Genomic DNA, 27,011 nt, shown 5'->3' on the forward strand with positions numbered 1-27,011 from the left:
ACAAATGAGATAAGAGAAATAACAACCAAAACTAGAGAAATAAGAACGTTTATAAGAGAACATTATGAAAAATTATATGCCAGCAACCTAGAACCTGGAAGAAATAGATCAATTCCTGGAAATATATAACACAGCAAAAATGAAAAAGGAAGAAATAAGAAAATAGAACACACACATAACCAGCAAGGAAATTGAATCAGCAATCAGGAATCTCCCAACAGGAGATGCTTAGATCAATAGAATAGAATGGAATGCCAAAACAAGATACAAACCTCTAACTCTATGATCCATTAATCGACAACAAGGCAGCAGGGAATATCCAATGGCACAAAGACAGTCTCTTCAACAAACCCTAACCCTGACCCCAGGATAAGAACAAATGGTGTTGGGAAAACCAGGCAGCCACATGCAGAAGAATGAAACTGGACCACTTTCTTACACAATATATATAAAAAATAAATTCAAAATGGATGAAAGACCTAAATGTGAGACCTGAAACCATAAAAAGTAGAAAAGATAGGCAAGAACGTCTTTGACGTTGGCCATTGGATCTTCTTTCTAGATGTGCCTCTGAGTTGAGGGAAACAAAAGCAAAAATACTCTTGGGACTTCATCAAATTCAAAAGCTTCTGCAAAATGAAAGAAACAACCATTGCTAAAAGACAACATACAAAATGAAAGGAGATATTTGTAAATAACACATCCAATAAACAGTTAGTATGCAAAATACGCAAAGCAAATATAAATCTCAACCTCCTAAACACAAATTATCCAACTGCAGATGGGTAGAAGACATGAATGGACTTTGTCTCTGACAAGACATCCAGATGGCCACCAGACACCGATAGACACTCCGCGTCACCCATCATCAGGGAAATTCAAATGAAAACCACAATAAGATGTCACCTGACAGCCGATAGAATGGCTAAAATTAACAACAGAAGAAACAACAGGTGTTGTTGAGGCTATAGAGAAGAGGGAGCCCCCTTACACTCCTGGTGGGCATGCGAACAGTTGCAGCCACTGTGAAAAACACTGTGGAGGGTCCTCGAGATGTGAAAAATAGGGGATCCCTGGGTGGTGCAGCGGTTGGGTCCTGCCTTTGGCCCATGTCGCGATCCTGGAGACCTGGGATAGAATCCCACGTCGGACTAACAGTGCACGGAGCTTGCTTCTCCCTCTGCCTGTGTCTCTGCCTCTCTCTCTGTGACTATCATAAAAAAAATTAAAAAAGAAATTAAAAATAGCGCTACCCTACGATTCCAAAATTGCAGAGCTATGTATTTACCCCGAGGATACAAAAGTCTTTTAGTAGATTCCAAGTAGGACACGCAGACCAGTGTTTGTAGCAGCGTTATCAACAACAGCCAAACTGGGGATACAGCCCAGATGTCCATCGACTGATGAATGGGCAGAGACGATGTGGTAAATATACCCACTGCGACATCACTGGGTCATCAGAAGCGATGAAATGAAGCCATTTACAATGATGTGGGAGAAGGGGAAAGGACTTATGCTTAATGAACTCAGTCAGTCAGAGAAAGATATGAAATACCATACAATTGCATTCACATGTGAATTTTAAGAAACCAGACAAACTGGCAAAGGGCCAGAGTGGGGGATGAGAGAAGCAAACAAAAAAACACACTCTTAACCACAGAGAATCAACTAATAAATACCAGAGGAAGGTGAGGGAGATGGGGAATCAGGGGATGGGGATAGTGGAGGGCACCTGTGGCCAGTACCAGGCGTTGTAACCAAGAGTTGAATCACTATGTGGTAAACCTGAAACTATATCATACTGTGTATACAAACAGGAATTCAAGTAAAACTTTAAAATAATAATTGGAAGTATTGATGAAACATGTACGCACTAGAGATAAAATCAGAAAGGCAACTGAAAATCCAAATAAAGAGTCTTTAGAGGCACAAATCCCCTCCTAGCTCAGCTCGGGAGAAGCCTGCCATGTCTATTCTGACACCATCAGAAGCCTGGATTTTGATTCTCTGGGGAGGCCACTGACTTGGTGGAGTCAGGCTATCTTTGAACCCAAAACCTAAATAGAGTGCATAAAACTAAACGGCCCAAGATGCTAGGAGTCCCAGTGCAGGCACATGCCAAGTCCCAAATTCTAACCATACACAGACATAACCCTAACCCTAAACTTAATCGTAATGTTAACCTAACCCTTAAACAAGACCCATCACTAATCGAAAAACAAACACAAACCCCAAGACCAAAACACATTCACTGAACCTTCCTGCCAACCCTCTCCCTAACTCCTGAATGCAGGTGCACCTAAACTTAAGTTTCCTTAACCCTGACCCCTACATTAAATCTAACACGGACCCTAACCTCTAACCCTATCCTTAAAATAAGGTATTCAAATCCTATTCCTAACCTTAACCTGTACCCTAACCCTAACCCTCTAATACTAATCCTATCTCATACCGCAAACTGTACCCTAACCCATACCCTAAAGCCAACCCCTAACCCACTCCCTAACCCTATATCTTGCCCTTTTCCAAAACCGTACCCTGACCCTGACCTGACCCTAACCCTAAACCCTAACCAAACACTAACACTAACCCTAGCCCTAACCCTTATCCTAATCCTAACCCTCGCCCTAACCCTAAACCTAGCCCTAACTTTAACTCTAACCCTTAACTCTAACCCCTAACTCTAAACCCTAACAATAACTCACACCCTAACCCCTAACCCTAACTGCAAACCTAAGCCCAACCCTAACTCTAACCATAACCCTATCCCTAACTCCTAACCTCCTGCCATCATCCCTAGAGCCTAAACCCTAACCCTAACACTAAATCCTGTCCCTTACCCTAACCACCATCCTAACTCTTAACACTGACCAATACCCTTATGCCTCACCTAACCTATAATTCGTAAGCATAAGCATAATCACTAACCCCTAACATCTAACCTAAGGCTAACCATCAACTTCCTCCCCTCCCCTAACCCTACCATTCATTCTATCCTTTCACTTACACTGTGGTTCTGAGGAGTCCTTTCTGATATGGACGTGGCCCCCAATGGCTCCTCCAGATTCCTCCAAGGGGTCCTGAGGAAGCCGGGCTCCTGTGAGTGCGGACGTGGCCCCACGTGTTCCTGAGTCATAGTCAGCGGGTCCTGAGGACGCTGGGTCTCCTGTCACTGTGGACTATGCCTCACATCCTCTGCAAGCCTCACAGCAGGTCCTCAGGAGGCCGGGGGCTCCTGTCAGCCTGGACATGACCTCACGTCCCCCAGAAATCTCACCGCAGGTCCTGAGGAGGCTGTGGGCTCCTGTCAGCATACACGCAGCCCCTTATGTCCCGAAGCCAAAGTGCAGGTCCTGAGGAAGACAGGGTCCCTGTCAGCATTGACGTGGTCCCACATTTTCCTCAAGCCTCACCATAAGACCTGAGGAGGCTGGGGGCTCCTGTCAGCATGGACGTGGCCTCAAATCTTCCCAAAACTTCACAGTGTGTCCTGAGGAGGCTGGAGACTCTTGTCAGTGTGGATGCGGCACCCACAGTTTTCTTAGGCCTCACCACAGGCCCTGACAAAGCTGGGTTTTTCTGTCCACATGGACGCATCCACATATTTCCCCAAGTCTACACCAGGTGTCCTGAGGAAGTCAGCGTCCTGTTGTGTCCATGTGGCCGCAAGTCCTCCTGAAGCGTAGCCGAGGGTTCAGAGGAGGCCAGGGCTCTTGTAACCATGAATGCGGCCCCCTGCTTCCAGAAGCCTCAACTTATGTCCTCAGGGGCCCGGGAGTTCCTGCCAGAGTGATCGCGTCGCCACATCTTCCTGAAGCCTCCCCACAGTTCCTGAGGCTGCTCAGGGGCGCCTGTCAGCGTGAATGTGGGCCCACAATTTCCTGAAACCTCCCTGCCAGTCGTGAGGTGCTCAGGGCTCCAGTCACCGTGAATGTGGACCCACATCTTCCTGAAGCCTCCCCGCGGGTCCTGAGGCGGCCCAGGGGCTCCTGTCAGGGTGGATGCGGGCCCACATCTTCCTAAGGCCTCAACGCGGGTCCTGAGGAGACCGCGGTTCCTGTCAGCATGAATGTGGCCCAATTTCCCCCTGAAGACTCCCCGCGGGTCCTGAGGAGGCTGCAGCTCATCAGCATAGATGCGTCTCCATGTCTTCTGCAGGCCTCCCCAGCACAGGCTGGCTCCTGTTATTCCAGGCAGAGGAGGCCTACTGCACATGCATGCCCCATGGGAGGGCCTGGGCTCAGGCGCCCCCTGCGGGATGCTCTGGTGCTACAGGAGACTGTGCAGGAGGCAGCAGGTGCTCTATGGGCCGCACCTGCCTCCTTTCAGGCTCCAGCTGGGGCCTGTTAGCTTCGGAAACATCTCACTGAAAAGGAGCCCAACACCCAGCTTCCCAGAAATACTTAAGGACAAGGAATTGGAGCCCACAGGACGTGAAATGAAATGTGGACCAGACTTTTACCACGTCCTGCAAAACTCACTCAACCATCTTCCACTGTGGGCGGGACCGCAGGTTGGTGCAGCCACCCTGGAAACAGTGTGGAGGCCCCTCAGGAAGTTTCAAATAGAGCCTCCCTGCGACCAGCAGGTGAATGGCCTGGAGCTCACTCCGAAGATACAGATGCAGTGAGACTTGGGACACCTGCACCCCAATGTCCACAGCAGCCGGGTCCACAGTAGCCACACTGTGGGAGGAGCCTCGGTACCCTCTGCCAGATGATGGATAAAGAGGATGGGAGATAGATGATGGTCATAGAGAGAGGAATGGTACTCAGCTATCAAAGAGAAGGAAATCTTTCCATTTGCAATAATGTGGATAGAACTAAAGGGATCATGTTAAGTGAAGTAAGTCACTCGGGAAAAAGAATGACCGTGTGGTTTCATTCATAGGTGGAATTAAAGAAGCAAAGCAGATGAACAACTGTGAAGGGAAGGAAAAACAAATAAGATGAAAACAGATGCAGGAAATACAGACCCTTAATGATAGGAAACAAACTGAGGGTAGCTGGAGGGGGCAGATAACAGGGGACAGGCATGAAGGAGGGCACGTGATGTCTCGAGCACTGCTGTTATCTCCAACTGATGAATCCCTGAATTCTTCCTCTGAAAGTATAGTACACTATACGTTAATTAATTGGGTTTAAATTAAGTTAAAAAAATCAGTTCTTTCAGAGCACATTTCCTTCTGGACTCTCTATTTTGCTCATTCAGCTTATGCCGGGACCACCCCCCGTGGGTCTGGTTTGTCTACGTAGGCTCCACGCCTCATCCTTGGCCCAGCATAGGGTAGAACTCACAACCCCTGAGATCAGGACCGGAGGTGAGGTCAGGAGTCGGATGCTTAACCGACGGAGCCAGCCAGGAGCCTGAGAACCACACTGCTTTATCTCTGTGACATCTTTTGAAATAGGAAAGTGCTGCGTCCCACTCTGTCATGCTTCTCCAATACTGATTTGCTGTCCGGGGTCATTTGTTGTGGTGGTTGGATGTTATGGGTTTTTTTTTCCTATTTCTAACATCTGCCAGCATGATTTTGATAGAAATGACATTGAAACTGAGGGTGGCTTCAGGAACAGCGGACATTTTCACAAGATGAGGCTCCCACCCCACAAGCCCAGGACGGCCTCCCAGAGCCTGGTTTGGGTCAGTGCACAAGTCTTGTGCTCCTTTGGTTCAGTCTCATTATTTATTTTCCTTGATGCTCCTGAGAAGGGCGTCACATTCTTCATTTCCTTCCTGAGTGCTCATTGTCAGGACACAGAAAGGCTACTCTGCTCTGTAGGGTCAGTTTGTGTCCCGTGACTTTTAAACTCACTCCTTAATTCTAACAGGATTTGGTGGAGGCTCTCGGGTTTCTCGTTTCTAGTACCTCTTCTTCAGCATATAGGGACAGTGTGACGTCCCTCTTCCAGGTGTGGAACCTTTGCTGTTTACAGCTTAATGTTCTAGAAAGCCCCACAATTGAATCAAAACTGAGCCCAGGCCAAGGGCAGGAAGCCCGTATTAGAATGAGAACAGGGCTCAATTCCCTTGAAGGCCCCATATCAAAATGTAAACAGAACTTGAGGAATTGCTTCTGCCCTTCTGGAGGTCCCCGAGACCAGTCCTTAAAACTAAGCTAAAACCCACCACAGGGTCCAAGTCCCTGCTCTGCTGTGTCGAGTATACTGGGATACAAGATCGAGCTTGTAAATAATCCCTGGTGTGTTTGCATCGGAATCGGCTTATTGGTGGTTTCTCATATTCGCAATCTTGGGCACAACAGTCTGAGATAAAAAACAAAACCAAAGAAACTCGGACGCAGGCAGAGTGAAAGCAGGGTTCTGAGAGAAGCGGCAGAGACCCGGGGGCTTGGCGGCTCCTTTGGTTCCTGCAGCCTGCAGACTGGGGGGCGGAATCCTCAGCCCCAGAGCCAGAGGACCCATCGTCCCCACCCGCATCCCCCCATCAGCGACAAGTCTCAGGGTGCAGCACAGCGCCGCCCGCTGGAGCCCAGAGATGCTGACGCCCACCCCATCTCTGATCCCCGCAGGTGCATATCCCAGGCAGATGTGCACCTGACAATCTGCACCACATCCCATCCCCAGACCCCACACAGACCACTCGCTTCCACCAAGTTGTCAGACCACAGAGGCTGCAGAGCTTCAGCTCTGCCTGGAAAGTATGGTCTAGCTTCCTTTGTACTTTGTGCTTTATTTTCATTTATTTTCTTTGATTCTTTTATATTAATTGCCTTACTTTAATTTTTATGTATGTACCTTATAAATTTCTTATTTTTACTTTCATAGTACTTTGTTTCTTTTTTTAATTTTTTCAATTTATTTATGATAATCACAAACAGAGAGAAAGAGAGAGAGAGAGAGAGAGAGAGAGAGAGAGAGACACAGGCAGAGGGAGAAGCAGGCTCCAGGCACTGGGAGCCTGATGTGGGATTTGATCCAGAGTCTACAGGATTGTGCCCTAGGCCAAAGGCAGGCACTAAACTGCTGTGCCACCAGGGATCACTTTAATTGTTTCAATTTTGGGAGTTAGAATCTTTTAACAAGCAGGCCAAAATAATCTGTTGGTTTTTTTGTTTTTGGGGGGGAGTAGGGCAGTTGTTATTGTTTTTCTTGAATTTCATTTTCTTCCTTCTTTCTTTTCTGGAAAAAAATAATGAGATGGAGAAATTCACCTCCATAAAATAACATGAGGTTCTAATCACAGCCAGGAAGATCATCAATACACATATATGATGTCTAACTACAGTTTAAAACAATGATTATAAAGATAGCAGCTGGGCTGGATAAAGAGCACAGAAGAAAACTAGAAAAACGTTTACTGTAGAAATAAAAGAATGAAAATCTAGTCAGGCCAATGTTAAAAATGCTATAACTGAGATGCAGTCCCAAGTGGAAACCTTAAAAACAGGAAAGGTTATGGACAACAGAGACAGACGTAGGGAAGTCAGCCACTTATTAAAACAATAACATTCATACCATAGAGACTCAGAAGATGAAGAGAGAGAAAAGGTGGGACTTGTTTAGACATTAGAAACGACAAATTCCCACCATGTACTTCAAGGTGGATGGAACTGGAAGGTATTATGCTGAGTGAAGTAAGTCAATCGGAGGACAAACATTGTATGTTTTCATTCATTTGGGGAATATAGATAATAGTGAAAGGGAATATAAGGGAACGGAGAAGAAATGAGTGGGAAATATCAGAAAGGGAGACAGAACATAAAGACTCCTAACTCAGGGAAATGAACTAGGGGTGATGGAAGGGGAGGATGACGGGCGGTGGGGATGAATGGGTTATGGGCACTGAGGGGGGCACTTGACAGGATGAGCAGTGGGTGTTTTTCTGTATGTTGGCAAATTGACACCAATAAAATATAAAATTATTATTAAAAATAAAGGAAGAAAGAAAGAAACAAAGAAAGAAAGAAAGAGAGAAAGAAAGAAAGAAAGAAAGAAAGAAAGAAATAAGAAAGAAAGAAAGAAAGAAAGAAAGAAAGAAAGAAAGAAAGAGAATGAGTGGCACCTGTGTGGCTCTGTCAGTTAAGCTTTTCCCTTAGGCTCAGATCATGATCCAGGTCCCAAGGAAGGCTCCCTGTTCAGCAGGAAACCTGCTTCTCCCTCTCCCTCTGCCCCTCTCGTTCATGCTTAATCTCTCCTCTCTCTCTCAAATAAATAGAAAACATCTTTGCAAAAGAAACAAACAAACAAACTCACAAGGAAGAGAAATCGCCCATTTAGAAGAATTTCAAACAATTTGTGAAGACATTCCAGCCTCAAGTTCATGAGCATAGCTTCCCATTCTTTTTTTTTATTTTTTTTTAATTTTTATTTATTTATGATAGTCACAGAGAGACAGAGAGAGAGGCAGAGACACAGGCAGAGGGAGAAGCAGGCTCCATGCACCGGGAACCCGATGTGGGATTCGATCCCGGGTCTCCGGGATCGCGCCCTGGGCCAAAGGCAGGCGCCAAACCGCTGCGCCACCCAGGGATCCTAGCTTCCCATTCTTAAGTGTGGAATACACATAGTAACTTCCTACTACAAAATATAATATGAAAAACTTAAAATATTGATAATATAATAATAATAATTAATAATAATAATAATCAGTTTACTATGGAGAAAGCTGACAAACACTACCTCAGCAAGATGACCAGATCGACACCAAGACTGATAAATCATGTAGATAGTATCTATTTTTTATATGATATAATGAAAATGGGAGTATATCTCTGTATATAATCCAAAAAAACAGTTCACTCATGAGATAAACAACAGACATGTCCCAACTGAGGGAAATTTTACAAAATATTCTACTTCTCAAAGTGTTCCAGTTCAACAACAACAAGGAAATGCTGAAAGACTGTAACAATCGAGAGGAGCCTAAGAAAACATGAGGACAAATGGAATGTCATATGAGGGATGGTAACTTAGCAAAAACTAAGGAAATCTGAACAAATTATGGTCTTTGGTTAATGCGACTATTTTAATATTGATTCATTAGCTAATATTTGTACTGTACTAATATAAGATATCAATAAATGGAGAAATTGAGCGCAAGTGCATGCGAATGCTCTGTACTATCTTCTCAATTTCCCTGTAAATCTTTTTTTTCCTAATAAATAAGATTTATTTTGAAAATTGACTTAAATGAATCAGGCTCCAAGTGTGAAGACATTTTAAGAATCATTGAATGAACTTTTGCCTTATTCTTAAAGAGTTCCTTCGATGGGAACAAAGTAAGAATTTTAGATCAGAAGGAAAGAAAAACACTTATGAACACGTATAATGCCTCCTCAACCTGAAAAGCAGGAACGGATAATAAATAGCAAAAATCAGATAAAAATACTTCTATTATAATAGACACCATATTGCAAGTGCATTTAAAATTAGCAATGCATAACATTTATCTCCTTGACATTTGTCTTCCAAAGAGTTCACAGTGTTTCAGTGTCAGTTGAAACAGGGGAAGAATCTCAGGGAAGAATCCTTCACATAATAATAGGACCATTGGTACTAATGTCTCTCAATTAATTCCAAATCCATACAGATGCATTTCCTGATGAGTGACTGAGCTGTGAAGAAAGAGATGAGAAACCCTCATCCCTCTGAATTACTTGTGTCAGAATATTTTCACCATAGTACTACAGAATGTAAATTATCCTTATTAACAGGAAATACGTCTCAGATTGGAATCTGAGCAATCAGATGGGCAGAGAAAAAACGCTTTGACTCGCTCCTCAACTTTTATAGACAAAGGAGAGGTTTTCTATGTACAAAGTCAGTTGTCAAGACAGCCTTAGGGAATAAGAGCCTGCAGCATCGAATCCCGCTGCACAACTGGGACGCCCGCGACCCAGATCTTCCTGATCCCAAATCCCTGGGCCTGTCCCCCAACACACACTGCCAGGCTGAGATCATTTGCAATTGCTCTCTTAGGAGCACCGGCGAAGGGTGAAGGAGCTAGATAGGATGGGAAGGGATGCAAGGAGGCCAAAAAAATGAAGGCCTATCCACTTTACGTTCAGCGTTTGAACAAATCCAGCCATCACAGGCCCCTGTGAAGAAGAGCTGAAATTTACATTACTTCAGTTACAGGAAAAAAAACAAAAGTTTACAGCTTAATGTCCTAGAAAGCCCCCACAATAGAATAAGAACTGAGCCCACGTCAAGGGCTGGAAGTGCCTATTAGAATGAGAACAGAGTTCAATGCCCTTGAAGGACCCATATCAAAATGTAAACAGAACTTGAGGAATTGTTCCAGCCCTTCTGGAGGACCCCGAGACAAGCCCTTAAAACTAAACTAAAACCCACCTCGGGGTCCAAGTCCCTGCTCCGCTGTGTTGGGTGTACTTGGACGCAAGCTCAAGTTTGGAAATCAACCCTGTGTTTTTGCATTGCTGTCAGCTCCTTAGTAGTTTCTCGGATTCGCAATCTTGGGCACAACACCCCCATGTCCCCTCCCACCTGGGCTGAACCCCTATCCCCTCCCGCCCAGGGTGACACTCAGTCACCTGCCCGCCCACAACAGCTGGGCACAGGCCGTCACACAGGTCCCACGGACATGGTGGGCACTCCCGCCATCCCTGGCCTCCCAGAGAAAGGAAGGAGGTTTTGGCAGGACACATTCCCAGGGTGGCCCCAGGGCTGCCTGCCCAGCATGGCAGTTTGTGAGAGGTCAGGTCTGTGTCCCTGACACCTGCTCCTCCTCCCCGGTTTTCCCACAGGAAATGAAGGAGAACGCCCTTGTCTCCTCCTAGGACATCACGCAGGTAGACCTGGACGTCAACAGGACGTTGGGCAGCCACATCATGTTTTAGGACTGCTAGGGGGTCAGGTGAGGCTGCTGGGCCAGGGGGCTTCGGGGCCCCGGTGGCTTCTGGGTAGGGAAAACAGGTTCTCTGAGGCCAGGGGAGCAACAGCAGTCAACAAGTCACCACTCCATGGTAGGGTGATGGGGATGACCACCGTGCCCACACCCCTGGGGCCTCAGGGATGAGGAGGCCACTAGGATGGGGACTCCAGGGGTTGCCATGGGAGCCGAACACCATAGGGGAGAGGGACAGCCCCTTGAGAAACAGGGGACGGGGTGGGGGACATGGGGGGGGCAAGAACTGGACCTGGGGGCCAAGCAGCATGGCCATGGCTGAAGCAGGACACACATCGATCCCATGAGGGTCAGATGGGTCAGAGTGACACCCACTCTCAGTGCTTTATATATTTCTAAATTCTATGCATTTAATTTGAGACAATTTGCAATTTGAAAACATACAAATTATGATGACCCCCAGATAATGCCCCCAGTCCAGCAAGGGCCCTGCACTAACCACACCACGACTCAGGGGCAGGTGTCACAAGAAACCCCAGACTGGGTTCGCCTTTAACTGTAGAAGTTTCCTTCTGCATCTTAGGGGAAGGAGATACCCTGTGTCCACAGGCCCCCGACGACATCCCGCTCATTCCCCACTCCCACCTCATTCCCCTATATTATCATGCCAAATGGGATCCCACCTACACCATCCCCCTCACACCCACACAGCCCCACACAATCCCCACCCAGACTATATGACAACACCATTCCCCCTACACCATCCCCACACTCCACCACAATCATACTTTTGCCCCCACACCATCTACCCCCACACCATTTACCCCGAGCAAGGACCCAGTACAGGTGCCCCCTGTGGGACATGCTCAGCCTCCCCGGGGTTCTCGGCATACCCTGATCCCATTAGAAGTCCGGGTGTCCCATAGAGTACCCAAGGGTTGCAGGGAGGAGGAAATACAGGGAGCCCCCGACAGGGTGGGTGCACCTGAGTGGTGCAGAGGATGCGTCATGCCCTGCCTCTGCCCACTGTCCCTCATTTAGGGCGGCACACCCTGCACAGGACACCAGCCCCTAACCCATAGGGACCTGTGCTGACCTGGCCCTGGGCTCTGTGGGGGCTGAGTTGATTTGAGCCACCACCAGGCCCAACACAAAGACTAATAGGATCCAGCCCCCCATGGCCCTGGCCAGCCCTGGAATCTGGCCCCGGGCTGAGCGAGCCCTCTCACAGCTAGATGTGGCCTCTTGGGCCCTGGGTGTACCCCACAGATCCAGGTCGCTGACCTAGGGTGCCCTGTGGATCCTGGGACACCCCAGGGTGGGGAGGCAAGCGTAGGCCGGTGGGCCACACCCACACCACACCAGGAGGCAGGCTGCTCCAGGTGCTGGGGCCCCAAGGACACTGAGGCCGGGGACCAAGTGCCCTTCGAGGACCCATCACAGGAGCCCATGGGCTGTAGGTCCAGGTCAGTTCTGCTGTCCTAAGAACCGTCTCTCAGGCTAAAACCTCAGGACACATGTCCCCACCTGGATTCCACACATGCTCACAGGTGGGGGACTCCAGCACCCGCCCCCCAACCCATGTCATACGTGCCCTCCCCTAAAGGACAGAATGATCTCCCTCCCCAGGGAAGGCACGCACCCTCGGCTCTGAGCCCATTTGCTGTAGAAAGTAAATAAAGTGTTGTGGTGGGAAAATGCACAGCCAGCCCATTTCTGTGTCTCCCAGAAAACTGTGCACGGGGCTTAGAGAGACCCCCAGAGAGGAAGAGGGGGCACAACCCAGACCCCACCAGCCCCTGCAGGGGCGCTGCCATGCACACACAGCCGACTTCCCCATGTGCCTTGCAGGGGCGGCCAGACGCCAGGGTCAGGACCTGACAGACTTTACTGGGACTCAGGCTGTGCCCCGCAGGCCAGGAGAGGTGGGACAGAGTGAAAGCCAGGAAGCCTCAGGTCACCAGGGTCTGTGCAAAGCCACCCGGAGGTCTGTGCTCCCTCTGTCCAGGGGGCAGGGGCTGGCTGGGTTCCGGGGCAATTCCTCCACCCATCATCCCCGTGCCTGTGTGCCTGGGGCAGAGAGGGCCTGCGCGGTGGTCAGCATGGCCCTGGAAGGGATGTCAGGACAGCAGTCCCTTGTGTTGTGCCCAAGATTGTGAATCCAAGAAACCACCGAGGAGCCAACACCGATGCAAACTCCCAAGGGTTTCTTTACAAGCTGGAGATTGTGTCCAAGTGCACCCAACACAGAGGAGCAGGGACTTGGACCCTGAGACTAAAAGGCGTAGTAGCTTTATAGGGGCCAATGCACATGCATATGCAGAAAGTTGCACAGTCATGTCGGTTCACACGCAGGTGGCCGATTGAATTACATCTTACCCTATAGTATCCACTTGAGCTGGCGTATTACTTTGGTCAGAATCGGGGCACAGTTTTGGGGGGCACAAAGCAGGGTTACATTGTTATGAGCTGATTTCTGATTAGGGTGAGCCCAGGGGCCTGACTAGGTTGGGGCAGTGCCTTAAGCCATAAGCAGGTCATGTGGGGGTCATCCTGGAGATGGCGGGTGTAGCACAAAATGGAAACAGTCCTGCACTGCTTGTCCAGGGCTAGGAGATTTTTGTAAAATTTCTTGGGTCCCACACTTGCAGCTCACGCACCTGAGCCACCCTCACTAGGTGGACTCAGCGTGCACACCTTGTGGTGTGGGATCTCTCACACCAGAGTGTGGAGGGCACCCTCCTTGCCTGAGTGAGTAGGGGCTGGGTGAGCATGGGGCTCGGCCTGAAGGCTAGGCAGCACAGCAGACCGAAGAACCCCAGCCCCATCCCCACCCCAACTCCCACACACAGGGAGCCCCTGCACTCCCCGTCATGGGCACCCAGCTCCTCAGGAGCTCCCCCCAGGGTGGCACCGAGGTCTAGCTCCCTGCTGGAGAGGCATCCGGGGAAGATAAGCAGCCAGCGCATGGCACGACCCACTGCCGCACATGAGAATATGGCCAGCCGGACATTCCAGCTCAGCTAACCCTCCAGCGGAAAGTCACTGCATGAGCGAGCCCTGGGTCTGCCAGGAGAGCCTAGCTATCTGCCCAGCGCCGGCACCAGAAATGATGTTGTGCCAACCGTTTTGGCATTTGGGTGACCCAGCCAGAGGATCCAATAGCTGCATATGATAGCTGCATGTGATAGAGACACACACACCACAAAGCCAACAAAAGTCGGAATCCCCCCAATGTTGTGTAACACCAGCCGGATGATTCCATACACGACGCTGTGGTCCCAAATAGGATACATGGAAGACGCAATTAACCACGACTGCAGAGGTGCTGGAGGCACAGAGATGTGCCTGTTGGGTTCCAAAAAGGAGCACAGAGGGGAAGGAAGCATCCTACGGAGGGGAGGCCCCTCCTTGGAAAGGTCATCATGTCCCTGTGAAGGCTACAGATGGAGAAATCTGTCCTCCTCTCTTTCAGCTTCTGGTTTTCCTCCTAAATGCCATTTTCCTCAATCATAAGACCAAAAATTAATTTTATGTTTTTAAATTTCTTTTTATTGGAATCCAATTTGTATGAATTCTTGCTTCAGCAAGGGTGTCATTCAGGAGAGAAGGAGAGAGAACAATTTTCCCAGACAGGCAAAATATAAAGGAGTTCATGATCACTTAAACATTCCAGTAAGGAATTTTAAGAGGGACTCTTCTGGTGGGGGAAAAAAAAGAGAACAAAAGCAACAAAGACTAGAAAGGCTCAGAGAACGTCCAAACAGACCAAAAATACGTGGAGATTATGAACATCCTACTAGAGAATGAATGGAGCAACCAGGAAATTAAAGAGGAAATTTAAAACAAATGAAAATGAAAACATGTTTCTCCAAACCTCTGGGATGTAGAAAAGGTAGTCCTAAGAGGGATGTACATAGCAATACAGGCCTACCTCAAGAAACAAGAAGTCTCCAATACACAGCCAAACCCTACACCTTCAGGACTGGGAAAAGGATAGCAAACAATGCAATGCCTAAAGGCTATAGAAGAGGGGAAAGAAAAGATGAGAGCAGAAATAAACAATACAGAAACAACAAAGCAGTAGAATGGAATAACAAAACAAAGGGTCGGTTCTTCAAAACAATTAAGAAAATGGATCAAGCCCTAGCCAGCCTTATCAACGAGAAAAGAGAAAAGACCTAAATAAATAAAACCACAAATGAGAGAAGAGTGATCACAATCAACACCAGAAAAATAAGACCATTTTAAGGGAATACTATGAAAGCTTATACACTAACATACTGGGAGACCTGGAGGAAATGGACAAATGCCTAGAAATATGCAAATGAGTAAAACTGAAATAGGAAGAAATAGAAAATGTGAACAGACCCATAACTAGCAAAGGAATTGAATCAGCAATGCATCTGGGTGCCTCATTGGTTGAACATCTCCTTTGGCTCAGGTCATGATCCCGGGGTCATTGGGAATCAAGTCCCACATCAGGCTCCCCACATGGAGCCTCAATTTCCCTCTGCCTATGTCTGTGCCTCTCTGTGTCTCTCATGAATACATAAATAATATCTTTAAAAAAGTAAAATATAAAAAGATGAGAAAGGACCCAAATAAAATCACAAATGAGAAAAGAGAAATAACAACCAACACTAGAGAAATAAAAACGTTTATAAGAGAACATTATGAAAAATTATATGCCAGCAACCTAGAACCTGGAAGAAATAGATCAATTCCTGGAAATATATAACATAGCAAAATGAAAAAGGAAGAAATAAGAAACTTGAACAGACAGATAACCAGCAAAGAAATTGAATCAGCAATCAAGGAACTCCCAACAGGAGACACTTAGATCAATGGAACAGAATGGAAAGCCGAAACCAGATACAAACCTGTAACTCTATGATCCATTAATTGACAACAAGGCAGGAAGGAATATCCAAAGCACAAAGACAGTCTCTTCAACGAACCCTAACCCTGACCCCAGGATAAGAACAAATGGTGTTTGGAAAACCAGGTAGCCACATGCAAAAGAATGAAACTGGACCACTTTCTTACACCATATATATAAAAAATAAATTCGGGATCCCTGGGGGCGCAACGGTTTGGCGCCTGCCTTTGGCCCAGGGCGCAATCCTGGAGACCTGGGATTGAATCCCATATCGGGTTCTCGGTGCATGGAGCCTGCTTCTCCCTCTACCTGTGTCTCTGCCTCTCTCTCTATCTCTCTGTGACTATCATAAATAAATAAAAATTTAAAAAAATATTTAAAAAAAGAAAAATATATAAATTCAAAATGAATGAAAGACCTAAATGTGAGACCTGAAACCATACAAAGAAGAAAAGATAGGCAGCAACATCTTTGACATTGGCAATTGGATCTTCTTTCTAGATTTGCCTCTGAGGTGAGGGAAACAAAAGCAAAAATAATATTGGGACTTCATCAAATTGAAAAGCTTCTGCAAAGTGAAGGAAACAACCAAAGCTAAAAGGCAACATACAGGAGGAGGGGCAAGATGGCGGAAGAGTAGGGTCCCCAAGTCACCTGTCCCCACCAAATTACCTAGATAACCTTCAAATCATCCTGAAAATCTAGGAATTCTGATTCCTGAGATTTAAACAGAGACCAGATAGAATGCTACAGTGAGAATAGTTCGCGCTTCTACCAAGGTAGGAAGATGGGAAAAAGAACTAAAGAAACAAAAGGCATCCAAGGGGGAGAGGCCCCATGAGGAGCTGGGCTAAGGCCAGGGTGAGTGTCCCCCGGTCAGGAGAGCTCTGTATCAGAGAGGAGGAGCTGCACCAATCTTCCAGGGTGGAATGGCGCCCACAAGGATTCAGAGCAGTACCCCAGGAGGGCAGAGATACCCTCGGGCTCCATGGGACACTCGCAGGAGAGTACACCTAGCTCCTTAAGGGCTGCAGGGCACATGGATTGACACAGGAGCAGCTCTGAGGAGCTCGGGTGGTGGCTCTGTGCGGAGGGGGTTGCGGGTCCCTGGGAGCAGCTAGGTGGCGGGGCCTAGGCCAGAGGAAGTAGCTCCTGGAGCAGCTCAGAGGGGCTTGGGCGACAGCTACATGGAGAGGTGGCTGCACGGCTGGGAATGAGAATCCAACAGCACAGGCTCCGGAGAACAGGGCACTGGGACACAGCCTAGGATTTGGCCTCCCCCGGGACAGGCAGAGGCCCGGAGGGCCCAGGACAGTAAGGATGCTCCTACCAAGAGCTCTACAGATCAGCAGCCCGACCCCGGGCCTCCAGGCCCTGCAGATGGACTGCTCTGGAATTACTGTGGGGGTTGAATACCGGTTTTCAGACCTGGCCACTGTCACTGGGGTTGTTCCTCCTTGGGCTTCACGGGGTAAACAACCCCCACAGAGCGCTACACCAGGCAGGGGGAGAGGAGCTGCCCCAAGGACTAACACCTGAAAATCAGCACAACAAGCCCCTCCCCCAGAAGACCAGCTAGATGGACAACTTCCAAGGGATGTCAGGGACTTAAAGTATACAGAATCAGAAGATACTCCCCCCAATTTTTTTTAATTCTGATTGCTTCCCCCACCCTTTTTCTCTTCCGTTCTTTCTTTTTCTTTCTCTTTTATTCTCTTTTTTCCTATTTTCTTCCTTTTTCCTTTTTCCTTTTTCTCTTTTCTTTCATTCTTTCTCTCTACTCTTTTTCTCCTTTTCCAAATTCAACTTGTTTTTGGCCACTCTGCACTGAGCAAAATGACTAGAAGGAAAACCTCACCACAAAAAGAAACAATCCTCTCTCCCACAGAGTTACAAAATCTGGATTACAATTCAGTGTCAGAAAGCCAATTCAGAAGCACTATTATACAGCTACTGGTGGCTCTAGAAAAAAGCATAAAGGACTCAAGAGACTTCATGACTGCAGAATTTAGACCCAATCAGGCAGAAAGTAAAAATCAATTGAATGAGATGCAAACCAAAATAGAAGTCCTAACAACGAGGGTTAATAAGGTGGAAGAACGAGTGAGTGACATAGAAGACAAGTTGATGGCAAAGAGGGAAACTGAGGAAAAAAGAGACAGACAATTAAGATACTAGGAAGACAGATTAAGGGAAATAAACGACAGCCTGAGGAAGAAAAACCTATGTGTAAACGGGGGTACCGAGGGCACCGAAAGGTACAGAAGGCCAGAATATGTATTTGAACAAATCCGAGCTGAAAACTTTCCTAATCTGGGAACGGAAACAGGCATTCAGATCCAGGAAATAGAGAGATCCCCCCATGAAATCAATAAAAAGCGTCCAACACCTCGACATTTAATAGTGAAGCTTGCAAATTCCAAAGATAAAGAGAAGATCCTTAAAGCAGCAAGAGACAAGAAATCCCTGACCTTTATGGGGAGGAGCATTAGGGTAACAGCAGACCTCTCCACAGCGACCTGGCAGCCCAGAAAGGGCTGGCAGGATATATTCAGGGTCCTCCATGAGAAGAACATGCAACCAAGAATCCTTTATCCAGCAAGGCTCTCATTCAAAATGGAAGGAGAGATAAAGAGCTTCCAAGACAGGCAGGAACTGAAAGAATATGTGACCTCCAAAGCAGCTCTGCAAGAAATTTTAAGGGGGACTCTTAAAATTCCCCTTTAAGAAGAAGTTCAGTGGAACAATCCACAAAAACAAGGACTGAAGTGATATCATGATGACACTAAACTCATATCTGTCGATAGTAACTCTGAATGTGAACGGGCTTAATGACCCAATCAAAAGGCGCAGGGTTTCAGACTGGATAAAAAAGCAGGACCCATCTATTTGCTGTCTACAAGAGACTCATTTTAGACAGAAGAACACCTACAGCCTGAAAATAAAAGTTTGGAGAAACATTTACCATTCAAACGGTCCTCAAAAGAAAGCAGGGGTAGCCATCCTTATATCAGATAAAATAAAATTTACCCCGAAGACTGAAATGAGAGATGAAGAGAGACACATCATACTTAAAGGATCCATCCAACAAGAGGACTTAACGAACCTCAATATATATGCCCCAAATGTGGGAGTTGCTAAATATTTAAACCAATTAATAACAAACGTGAAGAAATACTTAGATAATACTTATCTTATGCTTGGTGACTTCAATCTAGCCCATTTTATACTTGATAGTTACTCTAAGCACAACATCTCCAAAGAAATGAGATCTTTAAATGATACACTGGACCAGATGGATTTCACAGATATATACAGAACTTTACATCCAAACTCAACTGAATACACATTCTTCTCAATTGCACATGGAACTTTCTCCAGAATAGACCACATACTGGGTCACAAATCGGGTCTGAACCGATACCAAAAGACGGGGATCATCCCCTGCAGATTCTCAGAGCATAATGCCTTGAAATTAGAACTAAATCACAACAATAAGTTTGGAAGGGACTCAAATACGTGGAGGTGAAAGACTATTCTGCTAAAAGATGAAATGGTCAACCAGGAAATTAAGGAAGAATTAAAAAGATACATGGAAACTAATGAGAATGAACATACAACCGTTCAAAATATTTGGGATGCAGCAAAAGCATTCCTAAGGGGGAAATACATCGCAATACAAGCATCCATTCAAAAACTGGAAAGAACTCAAATACAAAAGCTAACCTTACACATAAAGGAGCTAGAAAGAAACAACAGATATATCTTACACCCAACAGAAGAAGAGACTTAATTAGAATTCGAGCAGAACTCAAGGAAATCGAGACCAGAAGAAATGTGGAACAGATCAACAGAACCAGAAGAGGTTCTTTGAACAAATTAATAAGAAAGATAAACCATTAGCCAACCAGATTAATAAGAAGATAGAGAAGACTCAAATTAATAAAATCATGAATGAGAAAGGAGAGATCACTACCAACACCAAGGAAATACAAATGATTTTAAAAACATATTATGAACAGCTATACGCCAAAAAATTAGGCAATCTAGAAGAAATGGACGTATTACTGGAAAGCCACAAACTAACAACTGGAACAGGAAGAAATAGAAAACTTAAACAGGCCAATAACCCGGGAGGTAATTGAAGCAGTCATCCAAAACCTCCCACGACACAAAAGTCCAGGGCCAGATGGCTTCCCAGGGGAATTCTATCAAACGTTTAAGGAAGAAACCACACCTCTCCTACTAAAGCTGTTTGGAAAGATAGAAAGAGATGGAGTACTTCCAAATTCTTTCTATGAGGCCAGCATCACCTTAATTCCAAAACCAGACAAAGGCCCCACCAAAAAGGAGAATTACAGACCAATATCCCTGATGAACATGGATGCAAAAATTCTCAACAAGATACTAGCCAATAGGATCCAACAATACATTAAGAAAATTGATCACCATGACCAAGTCGGATTTATCCCCGGGACACAAGGCTGGTTCAACACTTGTCAAACAATCACTGTGATTCATCGTACCAGCAAGAGAAAAACCAAGAACCATATGATCCTCTCATTAGATGCAGAGAAAGCATTTGACAAAATAGAGCATCCATTGCTGATCAAAACACTTCAGAGCGTAGGGATAGAGGGAATATTCCTCGACATCATAAAGGCCATCTACGCAAAGCCCACAGCAAATATCATTCTCAATGTGGAAGCACTGGGAGCATTTCCCCTAAGATCAGGAACAAGACAGGGATATTCACTCTCACCACTGCTATTCAACATAGTACTGGAAGTCCTAGCCTCAACAATCAGACAACAAAAAGAAATAAAGGCATTCAAATTGGCAAAGAAGTAGTCAAACTCTCCCTCTTCACCGATGACATGATACTCTACCTAGAAAACCCAAAAGCCTCCCCCCCAAGATTGCTAGAACTCATACAGCAAATGGTAGCGTTGCCAGATACAAAATCAATGCCCAGAAATCAATGGCATTTCAATACACTAACAATGAGGCTGAAGAAATAAAAATTGAGGAGGCAATCTCATTTACAAATGCACACAAAAGCATAAAATACCTAGGAATAAACCTAACCAAGGAGGTAAAGGATCTCAACCATAAACACTATAGAACACCTCTGAAAGAAATTGAGGAAGACACAAAAAGATGGAAAAATATTTCCATACTCATGGATTGGCAGAATTAATATTGTGAGTGGAGGTTCCTCAAAGAGATAAAAATTGAATTGCCCGACGACCCAGCAATTGCACCTTTGGGAATATACCCCAAAGACTCAGATGCAAGGAAACGCCGGGGCTCCTGCACCCTGATGTTTATAACAGAATGTCCAAAATAGCCAAACTGTGGAAGGAGCCTTGGTGTACATTGAAAGATGAAAGTGTAAAGAAGATGAGGTTTATGTATAAAATGGAATATTATTTAGGCATTAGAAATGACAAATACCCACCATTTGCTTCAACGTGGATGAAACTGGAGGGTACTATGCTGACTAAAGTAAGTCAATTGGAGAAGCACAAACAGTTTATGTTCTCATTCCTTTGGAGAATATAAATAATAGTGAAATGGAATTTAAGGGAATGGAGAAGAAACGTGTGGGAAATATCAGAAAGGGAGACAGAACATAAATACTCCTAACTCTGAGAAAGGAACTAGGGATGCTTTACGGGGAGGAGGGCGGGGGTGCGGGTGAATGGGTGAAGGACACTGAGGGGGGCCCTTGCGGGGATGAGCACTGGGTGTTATTCTGTTTGTTGGTAAATTCAACACCATAAAAATTAAATTTATTTTTAAAAATATGTTCAAACAACTAAATATTTATGCTGCCAACATGGGAGTACCTAAATATAGAAACCAATTAACAACAAACATACAGAAACTCACTGATAATAATACAATGACAGGGGATTTTAACACTCACTTATGGTAATGGACCGATCGTCTATACAGAAAATCAACAAGGGGAAAATAGCTTTGACACACTGGACCACAGGGACTCAACAGATATAGTCTGAAGATTTCATCCTAAAGCGGAATACACATTCCTTTCAGTTGTACATGGGACATTCTCCAGACCAGATCATATCATGGCCCACAAATCAGCCTTCAACAGGTACAACAGGTACAAGAAGGTTGATATCACACCCTGTACATTTTTGGACCACGACGCTATGAAACTCGAAGTCGACAGTAAGAAAAAATTTGGACAGACCAAAAATACGTGGAGATTATGAACATCCTACTACAGAATGAATAGAGCAACCAGAAAATTAAAGAGGAAATTTAAAACAAATGAAAATGAAAACATGTTTCTCCAAAACTCTAGGATGTAGCAAAGGCAGTCCTGAGAGGGAAGTACATAGCAATACAGGCCTACCTCAAGAAAGAAGAAGTCTCCAATACACAGCCTAACCCTACACCTTAAGGAGCTGGAAAAGGAATAGCAAACAAAGCCTAATGCGTATAGAAGAGGGGAAAATAAAGATGAGAGGAGAAATAAACAATACAGAAACAACAAAGCAGTAGAATGGAATAACTAAACAAAAAGATGGTTCTTCAAAATAATTAAGAAAATGTATCAAGCCCTAGCCAGCCTTATCAACGAGAAAAGAGAAAATACCTAAATAAATAAAACCACAAATGAGAGAAGAGAGATGACAATCAACACCAGAAAAATTAGACAATTATAAGGGAATACTATGAAAGATTATATGCTAACATACTGGGAGACCTGGAAGAAATGGACAAATCCCCAGAAATGTGCAAATGAGCAAAATTGAAATAGGAAGAAATAGAAAATGTGAACAGACCCATAACTAGCAATGGAATTGATCAGCAAGGCACCTGGGTGCCTCAGTGGTTGAGCATGTGCTTTGGCTCAGGTCATGATCCCGGGGTCTTGGGGAATGAAGTCCCACATCAGTCTCCTCGCATGGAGCCTCAATTTCCCTGTGTCTATAACTCTGCCTCTCTTTTTCTCTCATGAATACATAAGTAAAGTTGCAGCCACTGTGGAACAGTCTGGAGGGTCCTCGAGAAGTTAAAAATAGGGGATCCCTGGGTGCCGCAGTGGTTTGGCGCCTGCCTTTGGCCCAGGGCGTGATCCTGGAGACCCGGGATCGAATCCCACGTTGGCCTCCCGGTGCATGGAGCCTGCTTCTCCCTCTGACTGTGTCTCTGCCTCTCTCTTTGTGACTATCATAAAAAAAATATAAAAGAAGAAGTTAAAAATAGAGCTACCCTATGATTCCAAAATTGCACAGCTAGGTATTTACCCCGAGGATACAAAAGTAGTTTAGTAGATTCGAAGAGGAACACGCAGCCCAGTGTTGGTAGCAGCGTTATCAACAATATGAAACTGTGAATAGAACCCAGATGTCCATCGACAGATGAATGGGCAGAGACGATGTGGTAAATATACACACTGCGACATCACTCGGTCATCAGAAGGGATGAAATGAAGCCATTTACAATGACGTGGGAGAAGGGGAAAGGACTTATGCTAAATGAACTCAGTTAGAGGAAGACATATACCAAATATCATACAATTGCATTCACATGTGAATTTTAAGAAACCAAACAAACTGACAAAGGGGCGGAGGGGGGGATGAGAGAGCAAATAAAAAACACACTCTTAACCACAGAGAATAAACTAATAAATACCAGAGGAAGGTGAGGGGGATGGGGAATCAGGCGATGGGGATAGTGGAGGGCACCTGTGACCAGTACCAGGCGTTGTATCCAAGGGATGAATCACTATGTGATAAACCTGAAACTATATCATACTGTGTTTACAAACAGGAATTCAAGTAAAACTTTAAAATAATAATTGGTAGTATTGATGAAAAATGTGCGCACAAGTGATAAAATCAGAAAGGTAACTGAAAATCAAATAAAGAGTCTTTAGAGTCACAAATCCCCTCCTTAGCTCAGCTCGGGAGAAGCCTGCCATGTCTATTCTGACCACAACAGAGGCCTGGATTTTGATTCTCTGGGGAAGCCACTGACTTGGTGGAGTCAAGCTATCTTTGAACCCTAAACCTAAATAGAGTACATAAAACTAAACTGCCCAAGATATTAGGAGTCCCAGTGCAGGCACATGCCAAGACCCAAACTCTAACCATAAACAGATATAACCCTAAGCCTACACTTAAGCCCAATGTTAACCTAAACCTTAAACAAGACCTATCACTAATCGAAAACCAAACACAAACCCAAGACCGAAACACATTCACTGAACCTTCCTGCCAAACCTCAACCTAACTCCTAAACCTATTCTAAACCCTTAACCCTGAGCGCTACCTTAAATCTAACCCTAACCCTAACCTCTACACCTAAACTTAACTTAATGTACTCAAATCCTATTCCTGACCTTAACCTGTACCCTAACCCTAACCCTCTAATACTAATCCTATCTCATACCTGAAACTGTACCCTAACCCGTACCCTAAAACTAACCCCTAACCCACTCCCTAAATGTATATCTTACCCTCTTCCAAAACCGTACCCTGACCCTGACCTGTCCCTAACCCTAACACCTAACCAAACAGTAACCCTAACCCTAGTTCTAACCCCTATCCTAACCCTAACCCTCACCCTAATTCTAAACCTAGACCGAACTATAAACCAACCCCTCACCCTAAACCCTAACCCTAACTCACACCCTAACCCCTAACCCTAACTGCAAACCTAAGCCCAACCCTAACACTAACCATAACCCTAACCCCAAATCCTAACCTCCATATGTCCTGAAGCCAAAGTGCTGGTCCTGAGGAGGACGGGGTTCCTGTCAGGGTTGACGTGGCCCCACATTTTCCTCAGGCCTCACCATAAGACCTGAGGAAGCTGGAGGCCCTGTCAGCATGGATGTGGCCCATAATCTTCCCAAACATTCACAGTGGGTTCTGAGGAGGCTGGAGACACCTGTCAGTGTGGATGCGGCACCCACATTTTTCTTAGGCCTCACCACAGGCCCTGACAAGGCTGGGGTCTTCTGTCCCCATGGACGCATCCCCATATTTCCCCAAGTCTACACTGGGGGTCCTGAGGAAGTCAGCGTCCTGTTGTGTCCATGTGGCCTCAAGTCTTCCCGAAGCGTCACTGAGGTTTCTGAGGAGGCCGGGGCTCCTGTAACCATGAATGCGGCCCCCAGCTTCCAGAAGCCTCAACTTATGTTCTGAGGGGCCTGGGAGCTCCTGTCAGAGTGGACGTGGCACCACATCTTCCTGAAGCCTCCCCGAGGGTCCTGAGGCTGCTCTGGGGCTCCTGTCAGCATGAACGTGACCCAATTTCCCCCTGAAGACTTCCTGCAGGTCCTGTGGAGGCTGCAGCTCATCAGCGTAGACGCGTCCCCACGTCCCCCCTCAGGCCTCCCCAGCACAGGCAGTTAGTGCAGGGAGAGGAGGCCTACTGCACATGCATTCCCCATGAGGGGCCTGGGCTTGGGCGCCCCCTGCGGGACACTCAGGCGCTGCAGGAGGCTGTGTAGGAGGCAGCAGGTGCTCCATGGTCCCCACCTGCCTCCTTTCAGGCTCCAGTTGGGGCCTGTTAGCTTCGGAAACATCTCACTGAAGAGGAGCCCAACACCCGGTTTCCCCAGAAATACATAAGGACAAGGAATTGGAGCCCACAGGACGTGAAATGAAATGTGGACCAGACATTTATCACGTCATGCAAAACTCACTCAACACTTTTCCACTGTGGGCGGGACCGCGGGTTGGTGCAGCCACCCTGGAAACAGTGTGGAGGCCCCTCAGGAAGTTACAAATAGAGCCTCCCTGCGACCAGCAGGTGAACGGCCTGGAGCTCATTCCGAAGATACAGATGCAGTGAGACGTGGGACAACTGCACCCCAATGTCCACCGCAGCTCGATCCACAGTAGCCACATTGTGGGAGGACCTCAGTGCCCTGAGGTAGATGATGGATAAAGAGGATGGGAGATAGATGATGGTCATAGAGAGAGAAATGGTACTCAGCTATCAAAGAGAAGGAAATCTTTCCATTTGCAATGATGTGGATAGAACTAAAGATATCATGTTAAGTGAAGTAAGTCACTCGGGAAAGAGAATGACTGTGTGGTGTCATTCATAGGTGGAATTAAAGAAGCAAAGCAGATGAAATACTGTGAACGGAAGGAAAGACAAATAAGTTAAAAACAGATGTAGGAAACACAGACTCTTAATGATAGGAAACGAACTGAGGGTCACTGGAGGTGTGGGGGCATAACAGGGGAAATAGGAAAGTGCTGCGTCTCACTCTGTCCTGCTTCTCCAATACTGATTTGCTGTCCAGGGTTATTTGTTGAGGAGGATGGATGTTATGGTTTTTTTTCCTATTTCTAGGATCTGCCACCAAGATTTTGATAGGAATGACATTGAAACTGAGGGTGGCTTCAGGAACTGTGGACATTTTCACAAGATGAGGCACCCACCCCACGAGTCTAGGACAGCCACCCAGAGCCTGGTATGGCTCAGTGCACAAGTCTTGTGCTCCTTTGGCTCAGTCTTATTATTTACTCTCCTTGATGCTCCTGAGAAGGCCTTCACGTCCTTCCTTTGCTTCCTGAGTGCTCATTGTCGGGACACAGCAAGGCTACTCTGCTCTGTAGGGTCAGTTTGTGTCCCGTGACTTTACTTAACTCACTCCTTAGTTCTAACAGGTTTTGGTGGAGGCTCTGGGGTTGCCTGTTTCTAGTTCCGCATCTTCAGCATATAGGGACAGTGTGACGTCCCTCTTCCAGTTGTGGAACTTTTTATTTTTACAGCTTAATGTCATAGAAATCCCCACTATTGAATCAAAACTAAGCCCAGGCCAAGGGCAGGGAGCCCCTATTAGAATGAGAACAGAGCTCAATGCCCTTGAAGGCCCCATATCAAAATGTAAACAGAACTTGCGAATTGCTCCAGCCCTTCTGGAGGTCCCTGAGATCAGCCCTTAAAACTAAGCTAAAACCCACCTCAGGGTCCAAGTCCCTGCTCCGCTCTGTCGGGTATACTTGGACACAAGCTCGAGGTGGTAAAAAAACCCTCGTGTGTTTGCGTCAGTGTCAGCTTCTCGGAGGTTTCTCGGATTCGCAATCTTGGGCACAACAGTCTGAGATAAAAAAAGAAAACCAAAAGAAGCTCGGACGCAGGTAGAGTGAACGCAGGATTCTGAGAGAAGCGGCGGAGACCCGGGGGCTTGGGGGATCTTCTGTGGAGGCCCTTGCAGCCTGGGTGGCAGGATGCTCAGCCCCAGAGCCAGAGGACCCAGAGACCCTACCTGCATCCCGCCCATCTGGGCCTGGTC

The sequence above is a fragment of the Canis aureus genome, chromosome 36 (genome assembly GCF_053574225.1).
Source record: "Canis aureus isolate CA01 chromosome 36, VMU_Caureus_v.1.0, whole genome shotgun sequence".
Classification (NCBI taxonomy): Eukaryota; Metazoa; Chordata; class Mammalia; order Carnivora; family Canidae; genus Canis; species Canis aureus.